The sequence below is a fragment of the Cannabis sativa genome, chromosome 6 (genome assembly GCF_029168945.1).
Source record: "Cannabis sativa cultivar Pink pepper isolate KNU-18-1 chromosome 6, ASM2916894v1, whole genome shotgun sequence".
NCBI lineage: Eukaryota > Viridiplantae > Streptophyta > Magnoliopsida > Rosales > Cannabaceae > Cannabis > Cannabis sativa.
In genome coordinates, this window is record NC_083606.1 from 44273696 (window position 1) to 44298313 (window position 24618).

The following is a 24618-nucleotide window of genomic DNA, read 5'->3' on the forward strand; positions in this document are numbered from 1 at the left end:
GGTTCAGATCTTGGTGATGCTCTGCTACAAAAAGGAATCAAGGGCTAGAGATCTGAACGGAAGGAGTCATTATATTCCGCTGCACCCAATGTAAGGTTTCCTAAACTTTATATGTGTTTATTTCATTGTTTTAGAATTCATACTAGGATGTTAATGAAACATACATGGTAGTAAATCTAGATCCTGGTAAAATATTTCCAACAACTGGCCTCAGAGCCATGGTAATGATTTACTTTCATGAAATATGAATTAAAATGATGATATGTGTTGATTTGGATGGTTTCATGTTGATCTGTGTGTTATATGATTATTGATTGATGCTTGTGAAATTTTATGAAAAATAATTGAATTTTCGATTTTATTGGATAGTTTGAAAAAAATTAAGCAATTCACTTTTTTACAGAACTTAAATTCGATTTTATTTGAATTAGTTATGATTTTTTGAAGTTTTGAAAAAATCGGGGGTGGTGACACACACTTGTGTGCGCGGGTTGCTACTGACAGCACCGAAGCATCCCCTTGCACCCAAGGATGTGCACCTGGATGGTGTGCTTTGCATACCGTCCGTACAGCTCATAATTTTTTCTTTTTTCTTCGATTTTTCATGCTATTTCATGGAATTAACTTCCGATTTTTTGTGTAGTTGTATTTAGATATTTACTATTCCTATTTCAATTCTAATTATCAGTATTAAATTAATTGGATTTTTTTAAATTAATTTATGATATTAGTTTAATTTGAACTTGAAATTAGGTAATATCTATCTTTTTTGCTTAATTATCTATCTTATTTTTAAATTTTGGTTATTTTATCTTATTTTAAATTTTTAAGGTCAGATATTAAATTTTTTTAAATTATTCTATTTTTTTTAAATTATTTGACCTTATTTAATTTAAAATAAGATTACTATAATCATGATATTTTAAATAAAAATAAGATATTTTGCTAACTTTTAAATTTTGTTATTTTTTTTATTTAAATTAAATTATAAAATCAGAATTATATTTATTATCATTCTATTTTATTGAATTTTAATTTATAAAATAACATGAAAATTTAAAAGATGGTTAGAAAATTTTTGAAATGATATTTAGGTTAGTTGAAACCTAATTTTTCAAAATTGTAGGTTTAATTTTAAATTTTTTTATTATTTTTTTAAATTTATTTTTAAAAACCAAAAATATATTTTTTTTATTATTTAATTATTTTCAAAACTCTATTTAATAAATTAATTAATTTAAAATTAAATAAATCCTACATCCAACTATCCAAATTCAACTTGTTGCAGGAGTATGTGTTTTTAGATTGTTTGTAAGTTTTTTAAAACCTATTATTGCTTGATCTAAATTACCATGGTTAACTTGTTGTCAGATCCAATGATCTGATTTTAACCCATTGCTCAATGGTCAATAGGTCAAGTAAATAATTTGTAACAGGTAAATTTTACATTCTTCTTTCATTTGTGTATGACCTAGTAACATGATAGGATCCATTAAATTTGTGTGCCTGTGTGAGCCTATATGTTTACTTTATGTTTTGATGCATATAGGTTGTTGCTAAATAAAATGTCACACCATGATAGATTTTATTTAGGCGCATTTAGTTTTTGGGTCTATTCAATTGATAACAGTTGTTCATTTTAAGGTTAAATTCCTCTCTTTTGGGCCTTGTGTGAGATTTGGGGGCCAATAGAAGTTGGTACGCCATACTGAACCCAACTCCCCCTCACATGAACTACCCCAATTGTGAAGGCCCATTTGCCTGATTTGGATAACTGTGCTAGGTTAATTAAATTAGTTTAACCTAATAAAATTGATTAGCAACATAATTAACTTTTAAAATATATGAAATTTATTTTTCATTTTAATATGTTAAAGTTGATTGTTAGAAAAACACTCTTAGTTTAATGAAATTATTTCTAGATAAACTATTGTATTTTTCTTGTATTTAATTAAATATAGAATTATAACTAACTAGATTCTTTCTGATGCTTATTTTAATTATTTCGTTAAATATTCCTATTTAACTTGTAAATTAGTTATTTCTAACTAATTTTTTTTATCAACTTAAATTTGAATATCTTTTGAATTTCAAAATTAAGTTGAGGAATTCTAGAAATTGGTTATTGAAGATTCTTAAGATATTTTTTAAGTTGATATTTTTTAAAATATACATCAACTTAAAATGGAATATTTTTTAAATTAGGTGGTTACAACTTAATTTTGATATTTAATTAAATTTTATTTGAAAAAAATTTAAGTTGGATTTTTTAGATTTTTTCTAAAACACCTTAAATTAGATATTTTTTCAAATTTTAGAAAAATACTTAGTTATTGAAATATATTCTAGATAGTTATTTCTAGTACTAATTATATTTTCTAATATTAAATTAGGAAAATATCATAGATTGTGAAATTAATTATTTAATAATTAATTTTGGTACAATCTAAGTATATTTTTCCTAGTATTAAACTAGAATTAATAATTAAGTCTCCTCTATACTTAATTATTTATTTCTTGAGTTTAATACATTTAATTAAATTAAAAATTTAAATATCTAAGTTGATTTTCATCATGATACTTAAATATTGTTATTTTCATGATATTTAATTAAATAGAAAATTATTTTAAGTTGGAAATTTTCTTTAAAATTTTCATAACAGCTTAAATTTAAATAATTTTCAAACATATATTTTTTATTTTATTAATCAATTTTTCGAAATTGCAATTAATTATGCAAGATATTTTTGAATTTATCTTGAAAAATAGATTAAAGTTGTAAATTAATTATTTATTTTAATTTTGGACCAACTTATATCAATGATTTTTTTCATTTAATGATTAATTAAAATAAATGAACTAAAATATATTATAATTAGAAAATGAATTAATTAGTCAATGAAAGTCTAGATAGATATTATCTGTTTTGCTTGAAGTATTTTTCTAGTGATATTTAATTAAATAGAAAATTAATATTTAAGTTGATTTTCATCATGATACTTAAATATTTGAAATTTTTCTTTAATATTTAATTAAATAGGAAAATTTTGTTGTAAATTGATTTTATTAATTAATTTTGGGCCAACATAAAATTAGAATAATTTTTTGGAGGATTTATTTTTATTTAACAAGCATTTTCGAAAATTATATTCTTATATATACTTCAATATTTCAACATGCAATATATATTGATAGAAAATTAAATTTGAGTTGTAAATTAATTTAAATTAATTTTGAAGCAACTTAAATTAAATAATTTTTTAAATATTTATTAGAAATTATACTAAGATGGAAATAACTCATTTTATTTTCATATCCATCTAAGTATAATTTTATAAATATTAAATTAAAATTTATATTTAGAATTTTCATTCTAAATTTGAAATTTTAATTAAATAAATATATGCTAAAATAAATTGATTAAAATAAATATTCGAAGAAAATACACTTTAAATAATGAGCTTTATTATTATTAGGATATTCGATCTCCATTGTTGGTTTTACATAGCTATTGTTTTAGTGAGTAATCCTCCCTAATGGAGGAACGTTCATTAGCAAGTTAGCGCCATTTAATCTCGAAAGATAAGTATTTTTGTAAGTTTTTTCTATTAGTATTGATCACCCTAATGGTGGCGACTGTATAAGACATACAATAGTATGAAACAGTGGTAGAAGCTCATAAGATAGAATAGCCTTGACTCTCGCCTAAACGGGACAACGCTGGATTCTGATCTTGATCGAATAAAAGGTTGCTAGAATGTTTATCATTTTAGATGAGCTGACAACTCTATTCAATGGATGGTAGCCTAAACAGGACACTGATATCAGTTTGTTGAAGACCTTGTAAATTATTTAGGATTGTATGTTTTATTATTTTCACTTGTCATTCCTACTTGCTATAAGTTTAATAATTTCTTAATTGTGTATGAATTTATATTGAACCATGTTATTTTCTGTTATTAAATTGTAGTTTAATTTCGAATCTTCATTGTTGGTCTAACTTGGTTTGTTGTTCTAATGGGACAAATCCCTAATGGATTGTCAACCATTAGACAAACATAATAGTGTTAGATCTCGATACATAAATATTGTAAATGCAACATCTAGCTGTTCATCAATTGATGACACCTTAGACTAGTATTTACAATATGAAACAAGAAGATTGTATAAATAAGATTACTTTGACTCTCGCTACTCGGTGCATCATTGGATTCTTATTTAAATATGAAATTATCCTAATTTCTCTTAGCTTATTCATTTCGAATTAGCTCAATAACATATCATTGGATGAATGGTCTATAAATCATATAATGTCATTCTATATTTTCTCTTATGAAATTAAATGACGCATATATTCCTGAAATTCTATCCCAAAATGATATAGATCCTCAATCTTAAAAATCTCCTACTTGTATGGGCAAATCAGACTTAGAGTTAAATTAGTAGTGGTGGTCCAAGAAAGAATTACTCATTATATTTGGTATAAATTTAAGTCTTTGACTTTAAATTTTAGATTCCAAATAATTTTATTTAATACAATACAGTTTCACTTTCACAAGTGTTTAATAACCATTTTCTATCAATGGATTCAAACTGTATGGAATATGAGTTTAGTATTCTGTGACCAGGATCCACTTGCACTATTCTAAGAACTCTTTAATGTAACTAAACCTAAGTCATCAAAAGACTACGACCACATTTTTTAAATCTATGGCATTTGTATCTTGTTCATAGTGGATTTGACGAGATCATTCTCTGCAAAGAGACAATATGCCTATATCCACTAAAACTATTATCATCTCCTTCGCAGATGGATGTACATTCAGGGGTGGGTATGAGTTTTTGTTATATTCTTAAAAACGATCACTCTAGATTTTACCCTATGCAAAAGAAATTTGAAATGTTTGAAAAATTTCATGAATTTCTAACAATTGTGAAAAACCATTAAGGTAAATGGTTAAAGATCTTGCGAACTGATAGGGGTGGCGAAATAGTTAGTAGATATGCAGTTCAAAGATCATTAAATTGATTTTTGAATTATATCCAAACTTACCTCCCCAGAAATTCGATTTGCGTATTGATGATTAGTTACTAGTGAAAGGAAAATTTTAGAATGATGGAATGGTTGTGTACTTAGTGTAAACCATTATTTGATTCATGGATGACCTAATCGAAATCTTAAGAAAAGCTAGAACTGTTAACCATGGTTTGCATGTTTGTTAGCTATTCTAAGTGATTAGGGGTGGACCATCCCATAGTCATTAGATAAGAAAGTGTTTGTTTAAACAAATACTACTTTTCTAAGAAAATGACTAAGTCTGAAAATAAAGTAGCAAATAAAGGAAATATTTTTTCTTTATTCCAAAAGTGTTCTATCATTTTATTCTACATATGATGATCCCACTGCCTCTGTTGTCTTGACACAACCGAAGAGGTCAATACCTTTTAGTTTTCTTAGACATAATTCACGGTACTTTGTCGTAGTGGGAGGGTTTCAAGGAACTCGCCTTCTTATGACTTGGAAGACACTATTGATTAAAATCTATTGTGAGTTTAAACAAATAATGGATTGGCAAAATAAGAATTTAAGAAGAAAAGCAAAGAGAACTATGGTTTAATCCATTCACATGGAGTAACCTAAGTTTTCTATTACAAGGACATGAAAGGAAATTTTCGTTAGTAAGTCTATTGTTGGGTTTTATGCCCTAAATAAAACTCCATTTCAATGTAATCTATTTTATTCAACATCAATAAAGAAACAGAAATATTTTTCATTCATTTGTGTATGTTTTGGTTCACTTTATCAATTGCTTGTCTATTTGATTTATAAATTCATCTTAAACCCTTTTCACATACTTGATCCTGTTTATTGTGTTGTCAACACTTTGGAATGTAAACATGACTATGTGAATAAAGTTTCCTAGATTTATCAGACACAGGGTTTTACTGATATGATAATCTATAACAAGAGTTTACTTGCATTTGGACAAATGCTATGTTCTTTCCAGAACATTGGTTAAAGTAAAGCTCAGGTTGGATGCATGGAGTATGCATCAGAAAGGACCGATATTGAACTTTGACTTAGATTTATTAAACTTACCGTAAAATCTATTCAAGTCAATATCGCCTAGTTGATCCTAGATCAAATGATCTTAATCCTGTTATGATTAGGCTCAATCTCAGGAGGCTATTCGTGTTCTTTGATTTGCTAGCTAAGCCCACTTTTAGGTCAAGGTGATACGTACATTTTGGGAACACGGTAGTGCAACTGAGTGGGAGCGCTAACATAAACATGGAATCTATAGCTTCTATCTGGCGAATAGTAAGCAAAGGATGATCTCCTTCGAGCTTTACCAAAGAAAAATAAATGGTGGAGTACTCATTTCACATAAGCTGAAATATCATTTATACGGGGTCAATTGTTTTAAGGATAAAATACATAGTAGGGTGTAACGGTAATCTAATCCCTTTACAGTGTAGATCATTCATATAGAGGATCATTGATCAAATTAGGATTATAACAATGGATAACTAATGATGTGTCTATATGGTGGAACATATAGAGCATTCTATATACTGAGAGTGCAATTCTAAGTTCTATGCGTGGATTCAACGAAGAATTAATAAGTTAGTGAATTTTAGTAATAAATTCTTGATTTGCTTATTGAAAGCTCGGTTATATAGACCCACTGTCCCCCCACTAGTTGAGATAATATTGCTTGTTAGACTCATGTAATTGGTTTTGATTAATCAATTATAATTCTCAAATTAGACTATGTCTATTTGTGAATTTTTCACTAAGTAAGGGCGAAATTGTAAAGAAAGAGTTTTTAGGGGCATATTTGTTAATTATGATACTTTGTATGGTTCAATTAATAAATATGATAAATGAGAATATTATTTAATAATTATTTATAGTTATTAAATAGTTAAAATTGGCATTTAAATGGTTGAATTTGAAAATCGGCGTTTTTGAGAAAATTAGATGCAAAAGTGATAAAACTACAAAATTGCAAAAAGTGAGGCCCAAATCCACAATGCCATGGCCGGCCACTTTTATTGGGTTTTACCTTTGATATTTTCATTATTTTAATACCAAATAATTCAAACCTACCCTAGTGGAATGCTATAAATAGGTAGTGAAGGCTTCAGGAAAATTACACTTTTCATTCAGAAAAACATGAGCCTCTCTCTCTACCTTTGGCCGCCCACTCTCTCTCTCTCTTCTTCCTTAATATTTCAAAACCCTTAGTGTTTAGAGTAGTGCCCACACACAGCATGTGATACCTAAATCATAGTGAGGAAGATCGTGAAGAAAGATTTTCAGCAAGAAGCAGTTTCAGCATTAAAGATTCAGAGAAAGAGATCCATGTTTAGATCTTGATAATACTCTGCGACAGAAAGGATACAAGGGTTAGAGATCTGAACGGAAGGAGTTATTTAATTCCGCTGCACCCAATGTAAGGTTTTCTAAACTTTATATGTGTTTATTTCATCGTTTTAGAAAGTTCATATTTAGGGTGTTAATCAATATACTTGTGAGTAGATCTAAGATCCTGGTAAAATAATTTCCTACAACTGGCCTCAGAGCCATGGTAATTGATTTGCTTGCAAGAAATTTGGACTTTAAAACGATTGTTTGATGTTTTGGATGGTATCATGTTGTATTGAGTGTTATTTGATGATTGATTGATGTTTGTGAATTTTCGTGAAAAATAATTGAATATCTGTTGCTGGAATTATTTTTATTGGATAGTATGGAATAAATTAAGCAAGTTACTTTTTTACAGAACTCAATTTCAATTTAATTTGAATTAGTTATGATTTTTTGAAGTTTCGAAAAAATCAGGGTTGAGCAGCATGGCTTACGCTTGCGGATTTCATGCAAATCCCCATTCCGCTGAGGTTTCTCGGCCCAGCTCCCCACCTGCGCGCGCGGACGGGTATGCACTGCATCCCGTCCATACAGGTCGCAATTTTTTCGTTTTTCTTCGATTTTTCATGCTTTTTCATGGATTTAACTTCCGATTTTTTGTGTAGTTCTGTATTTATACATTTACTATTCCTAATTCAATTCTAATTATGATAATTAATTTAACTAATATTTTTTAAATTTAATTCATGATATTAGTGTAATTTGAATTTGAAAATAGTAAATATCTATCTTTTTTGCTTAATTATCTATCTTATTTTTAAAATTTGATTATATCTTATCTTATTTTTAAATTTAAGGTCAGATATTAAATATTTTAAATTAATTTTTTTTAAATAATTTGACCTTATTTAAATTTAAAAAAAGATAACTATAATCATGTAATTTTAAATAGATGTAAGATATTTCGCTAACTTTTAAATTTTATTATTTTATTTATTTAAATTACATTTAAAATCTGAAAAAGATATTCATTTATCTTTTTTAATTTTTTATTTAATTTTACTTATAAAATAACATTAAAAATTTAAAAGTAGTTAGCAAATTTTGAAATGATATTTAGGTTGGTTGAAACTTAATTTTTCAAAATTGTAGGTTTAATTTTAAATATTTTTTTTTTTAAAATTTCGAAATTTTTTAATTTTTTTTTTTAAATTTTCGAAAAATAATTTTTTTTTTATTTTATTTAATTAATCATTTTTCGAAATAAATGACCAAAATTTATTTTATTTTATTTTATTTTATTTTTAAAAACCGAAATTTATTTTTAATTTTTCGAAATAAAGTTTAATATTTTAAAGTTAAATAAATCCTACTTCCAACTATCCAAATCTAACTTGTTGCAGGAGTATGTGTTTTAGATTGTTTGTAAGTTTTCTAAAACCTATTATTGCTTGATCTAAATTGCCATGGTTAACTTGTTGACAGATCTAATGATGTGATTTTAACCCATGGTTCAGTTGTCAATAGGTCAAGTAAATAATTTGTAATAGGTAAAATTTTACATTCCTTTTTCATCTGTGTATGACCTAGTAACATGATAGGGTCCATCCAAATCTGTGTGCCTGTGTGAGCCTATATGTTTAATTTCTGTTATAGACATATATAGGTTGTTGTTGCTAAATAAAATGTCATAACTTGATAGATTTTATTTAGGCTGATTTAGTTAATGGGCCTATTCAATTAATAACAATTGTTAATTTTAAGGTTAAATTCCTCTCTTTTGGGCCTTGTGTGTTAGTTGGGAGCCTTAGAAGTGTGTAACACCCTAACTATCTTAGGCGTATTACGTGATTTTTAAACGTACTGTGCAGCTCGTTGCTAATCAACGAGGTTTATGGAAAAACGTGATTAATTAAAATTTTGCTTTTTAATTAAACTTATAAACCATATTATAAAAGTCTCGGGATCCCGATTTATAAAATCATTTACAAACGTTTTAAATGTTTAACTTTTACATCAAAATGAAAGTCGTCTAACGACAGTTACAAAAATCTCAGCCGTGCTGTCCCGAGGATCGTACGCTCCAGGCCTAACCGCCCCGACATGTACAATCTCACAAGCTCGCTCACGGTCCATCAGCTACAGCCTTGCCTTTACCTACACATGAACATAAACTGTGAGTCGACAGACTCAGTAAGAAAAGCATAATAATATCATACATAACTAACTGCCGTGTCCAACACGATACTGAGTCCCGCTACTGCCATGTCCAACATGGTACTGAGCCACTACTGCCATGTCCAACATGGTACTGAGTTTTGAACGTTCAGGGGACGGTACTATTGACAAGTATCCTCCTGATAGGTCGAACCGGTCATACTCCGGCTGCTGGTCATACTCCAGCCTGTACCGACGGGATAGGTCAATAGCACGGAACCACCAACCAAATGTCAGCCTGATCGGTCAAACCGGTCATACTCCGGCTGCTGGTCATACTCCGGCTCGTACCGACGTGACAGGGTTGGATGGTTCGAAGCCAACATACAACTAATGTAATCTAATAGGCTTCCTACATGCACGCTAAACATGTAATCTACATATGCATACTGTTATACTAATCTTACCTGGATTCCGATTTCAGATGTGCCGGTCAACCTGACTGGAACTGAAGCTGAGCGGCGGATTACTGGCTCCTAAACCATAAAAATCACAACGCTATAAGTGACACGCTAAATCACTTCCCGGGGACTAAAACTTGGAACTAAAAGTTTCCCTATAGATAAAAAGCATGGCAACACCCCTAAAAACCTAAAAACGAGGAAAACTAGGGTTCGGAAAAATTCCCCAACCGGTAGACCGGTTGCCCAACCGGAATTCCGGTTCTGGGAAAATTCAGAACACTCATCCGCAATTCCGGATGCACAACCGGAATTCCGGTTCCTCGTAGGCAGCAAACATAAAAATTCATAACTTGCACAATTCAACCCCAAATCACATGAAACCTTCCAGACCTGTTCTATACCTCCCCTAGAACATTTCTAAGGCAACAAAACCACCCAGATTGCACGAATTCAAAAATCACCATTAGAGCTCAAGCTTTGAGTTCTAAACTCAAACTTGAGCAAACCTAGCTAGCATGCAATCAAATCCATCTAAACTTACTTAAACAAGCTTAACTAAGCCTCTGAAAACAATCAAAAACATCAACAATATCTCAGCAACAGAACATAGACATTTCTCTTTGAAAACCATATTTTTGAGCTAAAAATCAAAACTTTGAACAACACAACTAGCATGCATCATAACCAGCTCTATTCTACTCAATTGAACAAGATTTAAACCTCAGAAATCATATCACAAACACAGCAGCAACAACACCTCAAGTAAGCATGCATTTACTCATATTTTCACCATTTTTAATCAAGAAAATAAAGGGAAAGAGTTAGAGATTACATACCACAACCTAGAGTTCACAATTAGGTTGAATTTAGCTTTGAAAATTGAAGAAAAACCCAGCTTTTGCACCCCAAATACCCAGCCGAAAGTGGAGAGGAAAAGAGAGAGTTTTTGGAAAATTCTATTTTCTTTTCTAAGTGTTTTTTGTAAAAATGAAAGAAATAATATAAACCCACTTAACATAACCATTTATTAAATCCATTTCAGCCAAAAACAATTAAATAAATAAACATTTAATTTCCAAATAAAAGTCACTAAAAGACAAAAAGTCATTGGGGCAAAAAGACCATTTTGCCCCTCCATCATAAAATCACATAAATCATACTAAAGGGGTATTTTTGGGAAATTCTAAATTCCCGGCCATTCCCGACATTCCCAATGTCTAAAACCCGTCCCCAAAATACTAACATACTAAGTTGTGATTTCTACTGAGCCAAACGCCGAGTTCCAAAATACCGGACACCGGAAATGCGAAATATAAAAACTACTGATGACATAATCATGCATTTCTGAATTCCGTAAATAACAGTAATAAATTATTTAAATAGCTATAAATAATTTCATAATTAAACATAAACAACTGCTAATTTCCAAATTAACTAAGCGGGCTTTACAACTATTCTCCCCTTAAAAGGATTTCGTCCCCGAAATCTAACCTGAATAACTCTGGATATTGAGCTCGCATATCTGACTCTAGCTCCCAGGTGGCTTTCTCCACCTTGCTGTTTCTCCAGAGAACCTTGACCAATGCTATGGTCTTATTCCGAAGGACTTTATCCTTTCTATCCAGGATCTGCACTGGCTGTTCCTCATATGACATGTCTGGCTGAAGCTGAAGACTCTCATAACCGAGTATATGAGAGGGGTCTGAAACGTATTTTCTCAACATTGAGACATGAAATACGTTGTGCACTGCTGATAAGGCTGGAGGCAATGCTAACCGATATGCCACTTGACCTATCTTCTCGAGAATCTCGAAAGGTCCTGTAAATCTAGGGCATAACTTGCCTCTTTTCCCGAAACGTTTAATCCCCTTCATCGGAGATACTCGTAAAAACACATGTTCCCCTACTTGGAACTCAACATCTCTGCGTTTCGGATCTGCGTAACTCTTCTGTCTGCTCTGTGAGGCAAGCATTCTAGCTTTTATCTTTTCTATTGCCTCATTGGTCCGCTGAACTGACTCTGGACCTAGGTATTTCCTCTCCCCTGTCTCATCCCAATGGATAGGGGATCTACATTTCCTACCGTACAACAGTTCATAGGGTGCCATCCCTATCGTACTCTGATAACTGTTGTTGTAAGAGAATTCTATCAACGGTAGATATTTACTCCATGAACCCTCAAAGTCCATAACACAGGCTCTCAACATATCCTCCAATATCTGAATTGTCCTTTCGGACTGACTATCTGTCTGAGGATGGAATGCTGTACTGAATTTTAGCTTTGTACCCATTGCCCGTTGCAAACTTTGCCAAAATTTGGAGGTGAATTTCGGATCCCTGTCCGAAACTATAGACTTCGGTACCCCGTGAAGTCTCACTATCTCCCTGACATATACTCTGCCAACTGATCCACTGTAAATGTTGTTCTAACCGGCAGAAAATGAGCAGATTTCGTAAATCGGTCCACCACTACCCAGATGGAATCATACATACCCGTGGTCCTAGGTAATCCGACCACAAAATCCATCGTAATATCCTCCCATTTCCATTCTGGTAGGGTTAGAGGCTGCAACAACCCCGCCGGGTCTCGATGTTCAGCCTTGATCTGCTGACAAGTGAGGCATCTCGATACGAATTCTACCAAATTCTTCTTCATACCGCTCCACCAGAAGTACGGTTTCAAATCTTGGTACATCTTGGTGGTGCCGGGATGCAGAGAATATGGAGTAGAATGAGCCTCCTCAAAGATCTCATTTCTAAGTTCCACACTGCGCGGGACACAAACCCTGGCTTTATACAAAAGCATCCCACTATCTGATACTGAAAAGTCTTTGGATTGACCAGCCAATACCTCATCTCGGATTTTCACTAACTCCGGATCTGTCATCTGAGCGACCTTTATTCTTTCCAACAGATCAGATTGCAGCGTCAAGTTGTGAAGCTGACCTACCACAAACTCAATGCTGGATCTAACCATATCCTCTGCTAGCTGAGGTGAGATCTGAACCATACTAGCCACTTGCCCGGGACCCTTTCTGCTCAGGGCATCGGCCACTACATTGGCTTTTCCGAGATGATAGAGGATCTCGCAATCGTAGTCCTTCACTAATTCCAACCAACGCCTTTGTCTCATGTTCAAATCTTTCTGAGTAAAGAAATATTTGAGACTCTTATGGTCGGTATAGATCTCACACTTCTCTCCATACAGGTAATGCCGCCAAATCTTCAGTGCAAAAACCACTGCGGCTAATTCTAAATCATGAGTCTGGTATCGCTGTTCATAATCCTTTAACTGACGGGAGGCATAAGCGATAACCCGATCAGCTTGCATCAATACGCACCCCAAACCCCGTTTGGATGCGTCACGATGAACTACGAACTTCTCCTTGTCCGAAGGCAAAGCTAGTACCGGAGCAGTAATCAACCTCTGTTTCAGCTCCTGAAAACTAGCTTCGCATTTATCTGACCAGATAAATCGCTGATTCTTCTTTGTAAGCTCGGTTAGGGGCATTGAAATTTTGGAGAACCCCTCCACAAACATACGGTAGTACCCAGCTAATCCCAAGAAGCTTCTGATCTCTGTCACTGTCTTCGGTCTCGGCCAATCCCTGACGGATTCAATCTTCCCGGGATCCACCTTGATCCCATCTTTACTCACAATGTGCCCTAGGAAGGACACCTGAGACAACCAGAACTCACATTTCTTGAACTTGGCGTAGAGCTTATGTTCTCGAAGTCGTTGCAGTACCATCTGAAGATGTAACTCATGCTCCTCTTCTGACTGAGAGTACACGAGGATGTCGTCGATAAACACAATCACACAGATATCGAGGAAATCCTTGAATACTCTATTCATCAGGTCCATGAATGCTGCAGGAGCATTGGTTAGTCCGAATGACATAACCAGAAACTCGTAATGTCCATACCTAGTGCGGAAAGCCGTCTTTGGAATGTCCTCCTCTCGGATTCTCAACTGATGATAACCCGAATGGAGATCAATCTTAGAAAAGACCGTCTTCCCCTGAAGCTGATCGAACAAGTCATCGATCCTAGGTAATGGATATTTATTCTTCACCGTCAACTTGTTCAACTCTCTGTAGTCGATGCACATCCTCATAGATCCATCCTTCTTCTTGACGAACAAAACTGGGGCTCCCCAGGGTGACACACTGGGCCGAATGAACCCTATGTCAAGCAACCCTTGGAGCTGAATCTTTAATTCCTTAAGTTCAGCTGGAGCCATCCTATACGGGGCTTTGGAAACCGGATCCACCCCTGGTGCCAAGTCAATCAAGAAGTCAATCTCCCGCTGAGGTGGTAACCCTGGAAGTTCTTTGGGAAAAACGTCCAAAAATTCCCGAACCACTCTGATGTCCTCTGGCCGAATGGTGTCTGGCCGAGTGGTGTCCACCACCACGGCCAGAAACCCTAAGCACCCACCGTGCAATAATTCTCTCGCTGACATAGCCGAGATCACTGGGATCCGAGATTCCTGAACCGAACCCACAAATACAAATGGTTCTTCACTTTCCGGTTGGAAGACCACCATCTTCCTCTTACAGTCAATGCTCGCCGAATATTTAGATAGGAAATCCATTCCTAAAATAATATCAAATTCGACTAAGCTCATCTCTATCAGATCAGCCCTTAACTCTCTACCATCTATCCTGATCGGCATAGACCTAATCCACCTATTGGAGATAACCAATTCTCCGCCAGGTAACAGGGTTCCAAACCCTGATTCATATCTATCAAAGGGTCTACCCAACTTACTAAAGACTCTGGCCGCCACATAAGAATGTGTAGCCCCAGAATCAAACAGCACTGAATAAAGTGAGTTGTTAATAAAAAGCTGACCTGTGACAACTGATGGGCTGGCATCTGCATCAGCCTGCGTGATAGCGAACACCCTGGCTGGAGTGGGTATCGCTGGAGCTCTCGGTGCCTCTGGCCGGAGCTGGGGACATTCCCTCTTGAAGTGTCCGGGCATGCCACAATGAAAGCATCCCTGCCCCTTGCACTCACCCCGATGATGCCTCTTGCAGCTAGGGCACTCGGGATAGGAGAATCAAGTCTCATTACCACCAGGACGACTCCCTCTGTTCTGGTTCCCCCGGAACCTCTTGTTCTGACTCGAGCCGCCGGAAGCAGTGGGTGCCCTCTTCCTCTGATCAATGGCCGAGCCACTACTCCCCCTGCTATAGCCTGATGCAGGAGAGGTAGGAGCTCCGCCACTAACCGGAGTACTGACTGATTCTGACATGCACCCCACTGCGCCCTCAGCTCGCAGTGCCTTCTCCACCATCTGAGCATAGGTGGTGCTGTCGTCGGTGGTAATCATCAGGTCATGCCTGATCTTGGGATTCAACCCGTCCAAGTACTTCTCCTTCTTGCTGAAGTCGGTCGACACAATTCCCGAGGCTAACCTCGCCAACCGATCAAACTGAGTAGTATACTCAGTGACGCTCATGTTCTCCCGCTGGGTCAGGTGAACGAACTCTTTCCTCTTGGCGCTTCTGACCGCCTCATTATAGTATTTCGCGTTGAAGAGTTCCTGAAACCTTTCCCGTGTCATGGTGGTGACATCGTGAATCCGAGACACCATGTCCCACCATACCGGGGCATCCTCCCGGAACCGAAACGTGGCGCACACCACTCCGTCGTTACCGGTAACACCCATGAAATCTCGGGATTCCGGTAATCACCGTCGGCCCACCGTTCGGCTTTCATCACGTCCGACCTCCCAGAATACCGGAGGTGCTTGCTTCCGAACCGCTCATACAAAGGTTCCAATCTATGGGCCGCCACCACTATCTCGGCACAGGCGGCGAGGCGGTGCCACCGGTACTATAGGCACCGGAACCGGCAGAGCACCCCGTCGTCTCAACCTCCGGATCTCGAGGTCTTGTTCTTCGATCCGGCTTGCATCTCCGCAACCGCAACTCCCAATTCGGGGCTCCCCGATCGGCCGGGGGAGCCCGGGCAGCCTCGTGGCGGGTTCTCATCACCCCGGCCACGAGCCCCGCCTCGGGGACCTCTACCTCGGCCCCTGGCGGTGGGGGAAACCGAGCTCCCCGTCCCCTCGATTCGACCCTACGGAGTTGCCCCGACTCACGGTAGTCCGCCTGGCGTCCATCTAGTTAGAACCGCCTGCGAAACCAAGAGTTGGCATATCAGGTCGTATTCAAGGCGAGCTTACTAATGCCGCTTAATTTGGAAATTAGAAATGAAACATGCGCCTATTCTACTATCAGGGTACTAACATGCTTCCTAACAGGCTTTTCTTTTTTTTTTTATAACTGAATAAAATAAACTACTAAAGCAATAAAGGCTTACTGAACCGTGAACCGAGCTAACTGCTGATGATGATTGTACATGTCGTGACGATCTTCGGAAGACAACCTGGCGGCTCTGATACCAAATTGTAACACCCTAACTATCTTAGGCGTATTACGTGATTTTTAAACGTATCGTGCAAAATTTCGTTGCTAATCAACGAGGTTTATGGAAAAACGTGATTAATTAAAATTTTGCTTTTTAATTAAACTTATAAACCATATTATAAAAGTCTCGGGATCCCGATTTATAAAATCATTTACAAACGTTTTAAATGTTTAACTTTTACATCAAAATGAAAGTCGTCTAACGACAGTTACAAAAATCTCGGCCGTCTTTGTCCCGAGGATCGTACGCTCCAGCCTAACCGCCCCGACATGTACAATCTCACAAGCTCGCTCACGGTCCATCGCCCACGGCCTTGCCTTTACCTACACATGAACATAAACCGTGAGTCGACGGACTCGATAAGAAAAGCATAATAATATCATACATAACTAACCGCCGTGTCCAACACGATACCGAGTCCCGCCATCGCCATGTCCAACATGGTACCGAGCCACTACCGCCATGTCCAACATGGTACCGAGTTTTGAACGTTCGGGGACGGTACTATTGACAAGTATCCTCCCGATAGGTCGAACCGGTCATACTCCGGCCGGTCATACTCCACCGTACCGACGGATAGGTCAATAGCACGGAACCACCAACCAAATGTCGACTGACGGTCAAACCGGTCATACTCCGCCGCCGGGTCATACTCCCGGCTGTACCGACGTGACGGGGTTGGATGGTTCGAAGCCAACATACAACTAATGTAATCTAATAGGCTTCCTACATGCACGCTAAACATGTAATCTACATATGCATACCGTTATACTAATCTTACCTCGGATTCCGATTTCGTATGTGCCGTCAACCCGACCGGAACCGAAGCCGAGCGCGGACATCGGCTCCTAAACCATAAAAATCACAACGCTATAAGTGACACGCTAAATCACTTCCCGGACTAAAACTTGGAACTAAAAGTTTCCCTATCGATAAAAAGCATGGCAACACCCCTAAAAACCTAAAAACGAGGAAAACTAGGGTTCGGAAAAATTCCCCAACCTAGGTAGGCAGGTTGCCCAACCGAATTCCGGTTGGAAAATTCGAACACTCATCCGAATTCCGGATGCACAACCGAATTCCGGTTCCTCGCAGCGACAAACATAAAAATTCATAACTTGCACAATTCAACCCCAAATCACATGAAACCTTCCGGACACTGTTCTATACCTCCCCTAGAACATTTCTAAGGCAACAAAACCACCCGCATTGCACGAATTCAAAAATCACCATTAGAGCTCAAGCTTTGAGTTCTAAACTCAAACTTGAGCAAACCTAGCTAGCATGCAATCAAATCCATCTAAACTTACTTAAACAAGCTTAACTAAGCCTCTGAAAACAATCAAAAACATCAACAATATCTCAAAGCAACGTAACATAGACATTTCTCTTTGAAAACCATATTTTTGAGCTAAAAATCAAAACTTTGAACAACACAACTAGCATGCATCATAACCAGCTCTATTCTACTCAATTGAACAAGATTTAAACCTCAGAAATCATATCACAAACACAGCAGCAACAACACCTCAAGTAAGCATGCATTTACTCATATTTTCACCATTTTTAATCAAGAAAATAAAGGGAAAGAGTTAGAGATTACATACCACAACCTAGAGTTCACAATTAGGTTGAATTTAGCTTTGAAAATTGAAGAAAAACCCAGCTTTTGCACCCCAAATACCCAGCCGAAAGTGGAGAGGAAAAGAGAGAGTTTTTGGAAAATTCTATTTTCTTTTCTAAGTGTTTTTTGTAAAAATGAAAGAAATAATATAAACCCACTTAACATAACCATTTATTAAATCCATTTCAGCCAAAAACAATTAAATAAATAAACATTTAATTTCCAAATAAAAGTCACTAAAAGACAAAAAGTCATTGGGGCAAAAAGACCATTTTGCCCCTCCATCATAAAATCACATAAATCATACTAAAGGGGTATTTTTGGGAAATTCTAAATTCCCGGCCATTCCCGACATTCCCAATGTCTAAAACCCGTCCCCAAAATACTAACATACTAAGTTGTGATTTCTACTGAGCCAAACGCCGAGTTCCAAAATACCGGACACCGGAAATGCGAAATATAAAAACTACTGATGACATAATCATGCATTTCTGAATTCCGTAAATAACAGTAATAAATTATTTAAATAGCTATAAATAATTTCATAATTAAACATAAACAACTGCTAATTTCCAAATTAACTAAGCGGGCTTTACAAAGTGGGTACGACATACTGAATCCAGCCCCCCATCACATGAACAACCCTAATTGTGAAGGCCCAATTGTCTGATTTGGATAACTGTGCTAGGTTAATTAAATTAGTTTGACCTAATAAAATTGAATAGCAACATAATTAATTTCTTTCTTTGAAATTAATTTAAGAAAAACATAGTTTGTAGAATATTATTTCTAGATAAACTATTTGTATTTTTCTTGTATTTAATTAAATAAAGAATTTTAACTAACTAGATTCTTTCAGAAACTTTTATTATTTCATTAAATATTCCTATTTAAGTTATAATTTATTTATTACTAATTTTTCTTTTTAACTTAAATTTGAATATCTTTTGAATTTAATATTAAGTTGAGAAATTCTAGGAATTGGTTATTGAAGATTCTTAAAAAGATATTTTTTAAGTTAGTTTTAAACTTAAAATGGAATATCTTTAAATTAGGTAGTTACCACCAAATTTTGATATTTAATTAAATTTTATTTGGAAAATTTTAAGTTGTAAATTATAGATTCTTTCTATAATAACTTAAATCAGATATTTTCCAAATCTTGAAAAGATACTTAGTTAAATTGAGATATGTTCTAGATAGTTATTTCTATACTAATTATTATTTCTAATATAAGAAAATATCATTGATTGTGAAATTAATTGTTTAATAATTAATTTTGGTCCAATTCAATTAAGGATATTTTTCCTTGTATTAAATTGGAAATTAATAATTAAGCCTTCTCTATACTTAATTATTTATTTCCTAAATTTAATACATTTAATTAAATTGAAAAGCTAAATATTTAAGTTGATTTTCATGATGATACTTAAATATTATTATTTTCATGATATTTAATTAAATAGAAAATTATTTTAAGTTGGGAATTTCTATAACAACTTAAATTTTAATAATTTTCAATATATATTTTATTTATTTTATTAATCATTTTTTTTTTTAAAATTGCATTTGATTATGCAAGATGATTCTTGAAAGATAGATTAAAGTTGTAAATTAATTATTTTAATTAATTTTGAATCAACTTAAATCAATTATTTTTTCATTTAATGATTAATTTAAAATAAATGAATTAAAATATATTATTAGAAATTGAATTAATTAGTCAAGAGAATCTAGATAGATAGTATTTTTGCTTGAAGTATTTTTTCTAAGAAAAGTTTGATTTATTTTAATGTATTTTGAAAATTGTATATTTTTGGAAATACAATATATATATATTTGTAGAAAATTTTAATTTCAGTTGCAAATTAATTTAAATTAATACAACTTAAATTAAGTAATTTTCTTAATATTTATTGGAAAATTAATACTAAGATGGAAATAATTCATTTTATTTTCTTAACCATATGAGTTTAATTTTATAAATATTAAATTAAATTTTATTTAGAGTTTTATTCTAAATTTAAAATTTAATAAATATATATAGATTTAAAATAAATAAATAATAGAAGAAAATACATTTTAGATAATGAGCTTTATTATTATTAAGATATTCGATCTCCATTGTTGGTTTTACATAGCTATTGTTTTAGTGAGTAATCCTCCCTAATGGAGGAACGTTCATTAGCAAGTTAGGGCCGTTTAATCTCGAAAGATAAGTATATTTGTAAGTTTTTTATATTAGTATTGATCACCCTAATGGTGGCGACTGTATAAACTTACAAACGTATGAAACAATGGTGGAAGCTCATGAAATAGGAATGACCTTGACTCTCGGCTAAACGGGACAACGTCGGATTCTCTTTCCGATCGAATAAAAGGTTGCTAGAATATTTGTCATTTTAGATGAGCTGACACCTCTATTCAATGGATGATAGCTTTGACTCTCGCCTAAACGGGACACTGATATCAGTTTGTTGAAAACCTTGGAAATTATTTAGGATTGTATTTTTTTTAGTATTTTCTCTAGTCATTCCTTCTTTCTATGTGCTAATAATTTCTTAATAAGATTTTGTGTTAAACCATAATTGATATCTATTTATTATCTTGTAGTATCCTGAATGGCAATGTCGAATCCTATGTTATCACTATTGACTGAAAATAAGCTAAATGGAGCTAACTTCCCAAAATGGAGAGAGAACATTAATATTGCTCTCATAGGTGAAAGTTCCCTATTTGTGTTGACTGAGCCGTCTCCTGAGCAGCCAGGTGACAATGTAACCAAAGCTGTTAAAGAGAACTTCGAGCATTGGCAAAATGCTAACAATAAAGCTCGTTACTTCATGCTTTCCAGCATGGTTGACACCTTGAAAACAAGGTTTATTAACACTGTCACGGCTCCAGAAATCATGGCACAGTTAACTGAGCTATTCGATATGGCATCTATCCAGTCTCGTTTTGACGCGACTAAAAAATTCATCAACGCACGGATGGAACCCCATCAGAATGTGCGTGATCACCTTCTCCAAATGGCAAGTTATTTTCAGGAAGCCCAGAATCATGGTGCTGAAATGGATCAGACTACTCAAGTGAGTCTCATCTTGAATAGTCTGACTCCAGACTTTCTGCCCTATACATCAAATTATGTCATGAATAAGAAGGAACAAGACTTTCATACTTTAGTCAATGACCTTCAGACATATGAAAATTTGATTGGAGATCCCAAGAAAGGAGAGAAAACCTCAGAATTCTGGAAATGGTAATAAGACGAGTAATCCTGAGGCACACGTTGCTTCTACTTCCAAATCCAATAATAAGAAGAAGTGAAAAAATGCCAAGAAGCGAGCTCAAGCAGCTAAGAACAAAAAGGCTGGAGCTTCTGGTGATACACCAAAAGGAAAATGTTTCTACTGCAATGAGAAAGGCCATTGGAAATCCCAATGTCCTAAGCTTCTTGCAAAGAAACAAGGTATTTCTTTGTAAACTGATGTGTTTTAGTGAATTATTATCCATTTGGATTATTAATTCTGGACTACTAACCTTGTTTATTATTCCTCTTATAGCTCAAGCTTCTTAAACTCGGATGCTGTCTTAGCGAGTTGGATATGAAAGCTGGATTGTGGATGGAGGTCATCTATGATAAAGAAGAAGCTCATTTAATTTTCTTTTTTTCAATTAATTGTTTAATTTTTCAAACAATTTGGATTTCAAGTTTGGGATTTTATTCCCTGTTCGTTTCTCATAATATTGCAAACAATTTTTTTTGGTTTATAATAATTTTTTTTTTCGCAATTTATGAGTTGAGCTTCAGTATTTTATCTTATAAATCAATTACCAATTGTTATATTTATTATGTTTGTATGTGTATGTGTTTTTATTATTGATACAAATACTATAGTTATTTAAACTCCTTACAGAGTTATTACTACATAAACACTAGACATTATTTCTATGTTTATGAATAATTGTTAATTCTAAAAAAATTATTGAGAATTTGTTTAATAAAAAGATCTTTTGATCTGATAGGGGTGGAGAAAAGTTAAGAATAATATGCAGTTCAACGATCTTTTATATCTAATGAACTCTGGATTATATTCGATTCCACATACTCTCTATCACACTTAGGGAATCATGATCTTTACAACCTTTAGGGGTGGATCATAATCTCTATAAACTTAGGGCAGGACTTTATTCCACAGTACTCTTTGTGACACATAACTTAAACATGGAAAATAATATAATAAATTAGCTATTATCAAAATAAATCCTTGATCTTGATTATATGTTCCAATTTAGATTTACTATTGTAATAGTTAATGATACCATTAAAGTTTTTTGATAATGTATCACATTACCTTATTTGAGTGGGAGAATATTAAAATTCTTTACTCATCTTCATTTGGTTGACATTTGTGATAGGAACTTAAGAGCTTCACTGATAAAACAAATCTAACCATTCACATGGATAGAAATAACTTATCAGAATTATAAGAATAAGATAGAAGAATTCTTGCATAGTCTATTCGAATGACTTGAACCAAGATTTCTAATCCTCATAACATTTCATGGTATCTTGATTTGATTGCTTAATCTCTAGCAAGTATTTTACACTTCAAATACTAGACTGTTATGTTGTTGATGTAGTCTTAAAGAAACTTACAGTTTCAGATTAACATAATAAGTAACAACGAGATATCCCTCAAAATAATAGTAAAAGGTTAAAAGTTTCTAACCAGACACCTGCTATTGAGTGGGAGTCATCTGAGATGTAATCAAATGGGGAACATTAGGGGACATTCAAGAAAGATTTATGAAAGTGACCTATATGTAAGAAGGAACTATGCATTAGTGATCCTAATTTCCACACCGACTCATTAAGAATTTTGAGATGGTGGTTACTCTGGGGGTAGAGGAATCATTGTAGACGAGTGTAGAAACCCATCTATAATAATTCAAGCTTCATCAGAGAAGATATAACTTTGTAAATTCGAAATTACCAGAAAGTTTTTTTACTGAAGAAAATTCTACACTACATTATCTCAATTCCAAATTTTAAAATTTGAGATATATGTCTTCTGTTTATTCAGATGTACTTAATGGGCAGTAAGGGTTTCAATATCCCTTGATGAGTAAAGCATATAGTTAAGGAGGTTTCATAAGTTTTATGAACCTGGTTCCAGAAATATGGGTGGATTCCAATATACTATACTTGATCAGAGGATCGAGACGAAAGAATGATTGTAATGCACAACTTGTTTTATGTTAGTGCAAGTTGGAGTTTGTTGGGTTTTGTGCCCTAAATAAAACCCATTACAATCTGATTAGTTATCAATATAGAATTTTGAAGTGATTTATGTTAACATGTATTTTACATGTTTATGGTTTAATATATATATTTAATATATGCACAAAATCAGTCAAATCCAGAACATAAATTCATTCACAATTACAGTATTGCCAATACAATGGAATGTGATTGTGATTATATGATTCAAAAGACTTAGTCCCTGTTCATCAGTGTTTTGGATTTACACTGATGTGATAATCAGCGATGAAGTATACTTACACTTGGAGTAAGTGTTATGTTCTTTCCAGAACATTGGTAAAGTATACTAGTTTCGAATGTATGGAGTATACATTGGACTGGACCGATATTGAACTTGGTCAAAGATATTATAAACTTACCGTTGTATCTTTCCAAGTCAATATCAGAAGTTGATCTTAGATTAAGAGAATCTAAATCCTGATATGCTTAGGCTCAATCTCAGGAGTGCTATTCATGTTCTTTGATTTATTAGTTAAGCCTACTTTTGGGTCAGGGTGATACGCATATTTTGGGAACATGATAGCATAACTGAGTGGGAGTGCTGAACATAAATATGGAATCTATAGTTTCTACTGGTGTATAGAAGTCAAGTGATGATTCCCTTCCAGCTTAGTTAAATAGAAGTAAATGGATGAGCTCTTGTTTCAGTGACTATATATTAGATCACTAAAACATCATTTACAGGTAACTAAGTGCATTAAGGGGCAAAATACATTGAGGGGTGTAAACGGTAAATTTGTCCCATCTCGATGTAAATCATCTATATAGAGGATCTTTTAATCACATTAAGATTATAACAATGGTTAAATGAGATAGCATATGGATATCGTGAAACATAAAATATGCTCTATATAAGTCTGAGAGTGCAATTCCAAGTTCTAAGAGTGGATTCAACAAGGAATTAATAAGTTAGGGATTTACTTGGTAAATCGGTTCAACTTATTGGAAGCTCAGCAATATAGATCCATGGTCCCCATTCTAGTTGAGACTATACTGTTTGTAAGACTCTATAATTGATTTATGATTAATCAATTATAATTCTAAAAGTTAGACTATGTCTAATTTGTGAATTCTCACAGTTTAAGGATGAAATTGTAAATAAAAGGGTTTCTAGGTTTAATTATTAATTGAGAGACTTTGCATGTCTAATTAATAATTATTTTAAATGACAATATTATTTAATAATCTATTTTAGTTATTAAATAATTAGTTTTGGCATTTAAATGGT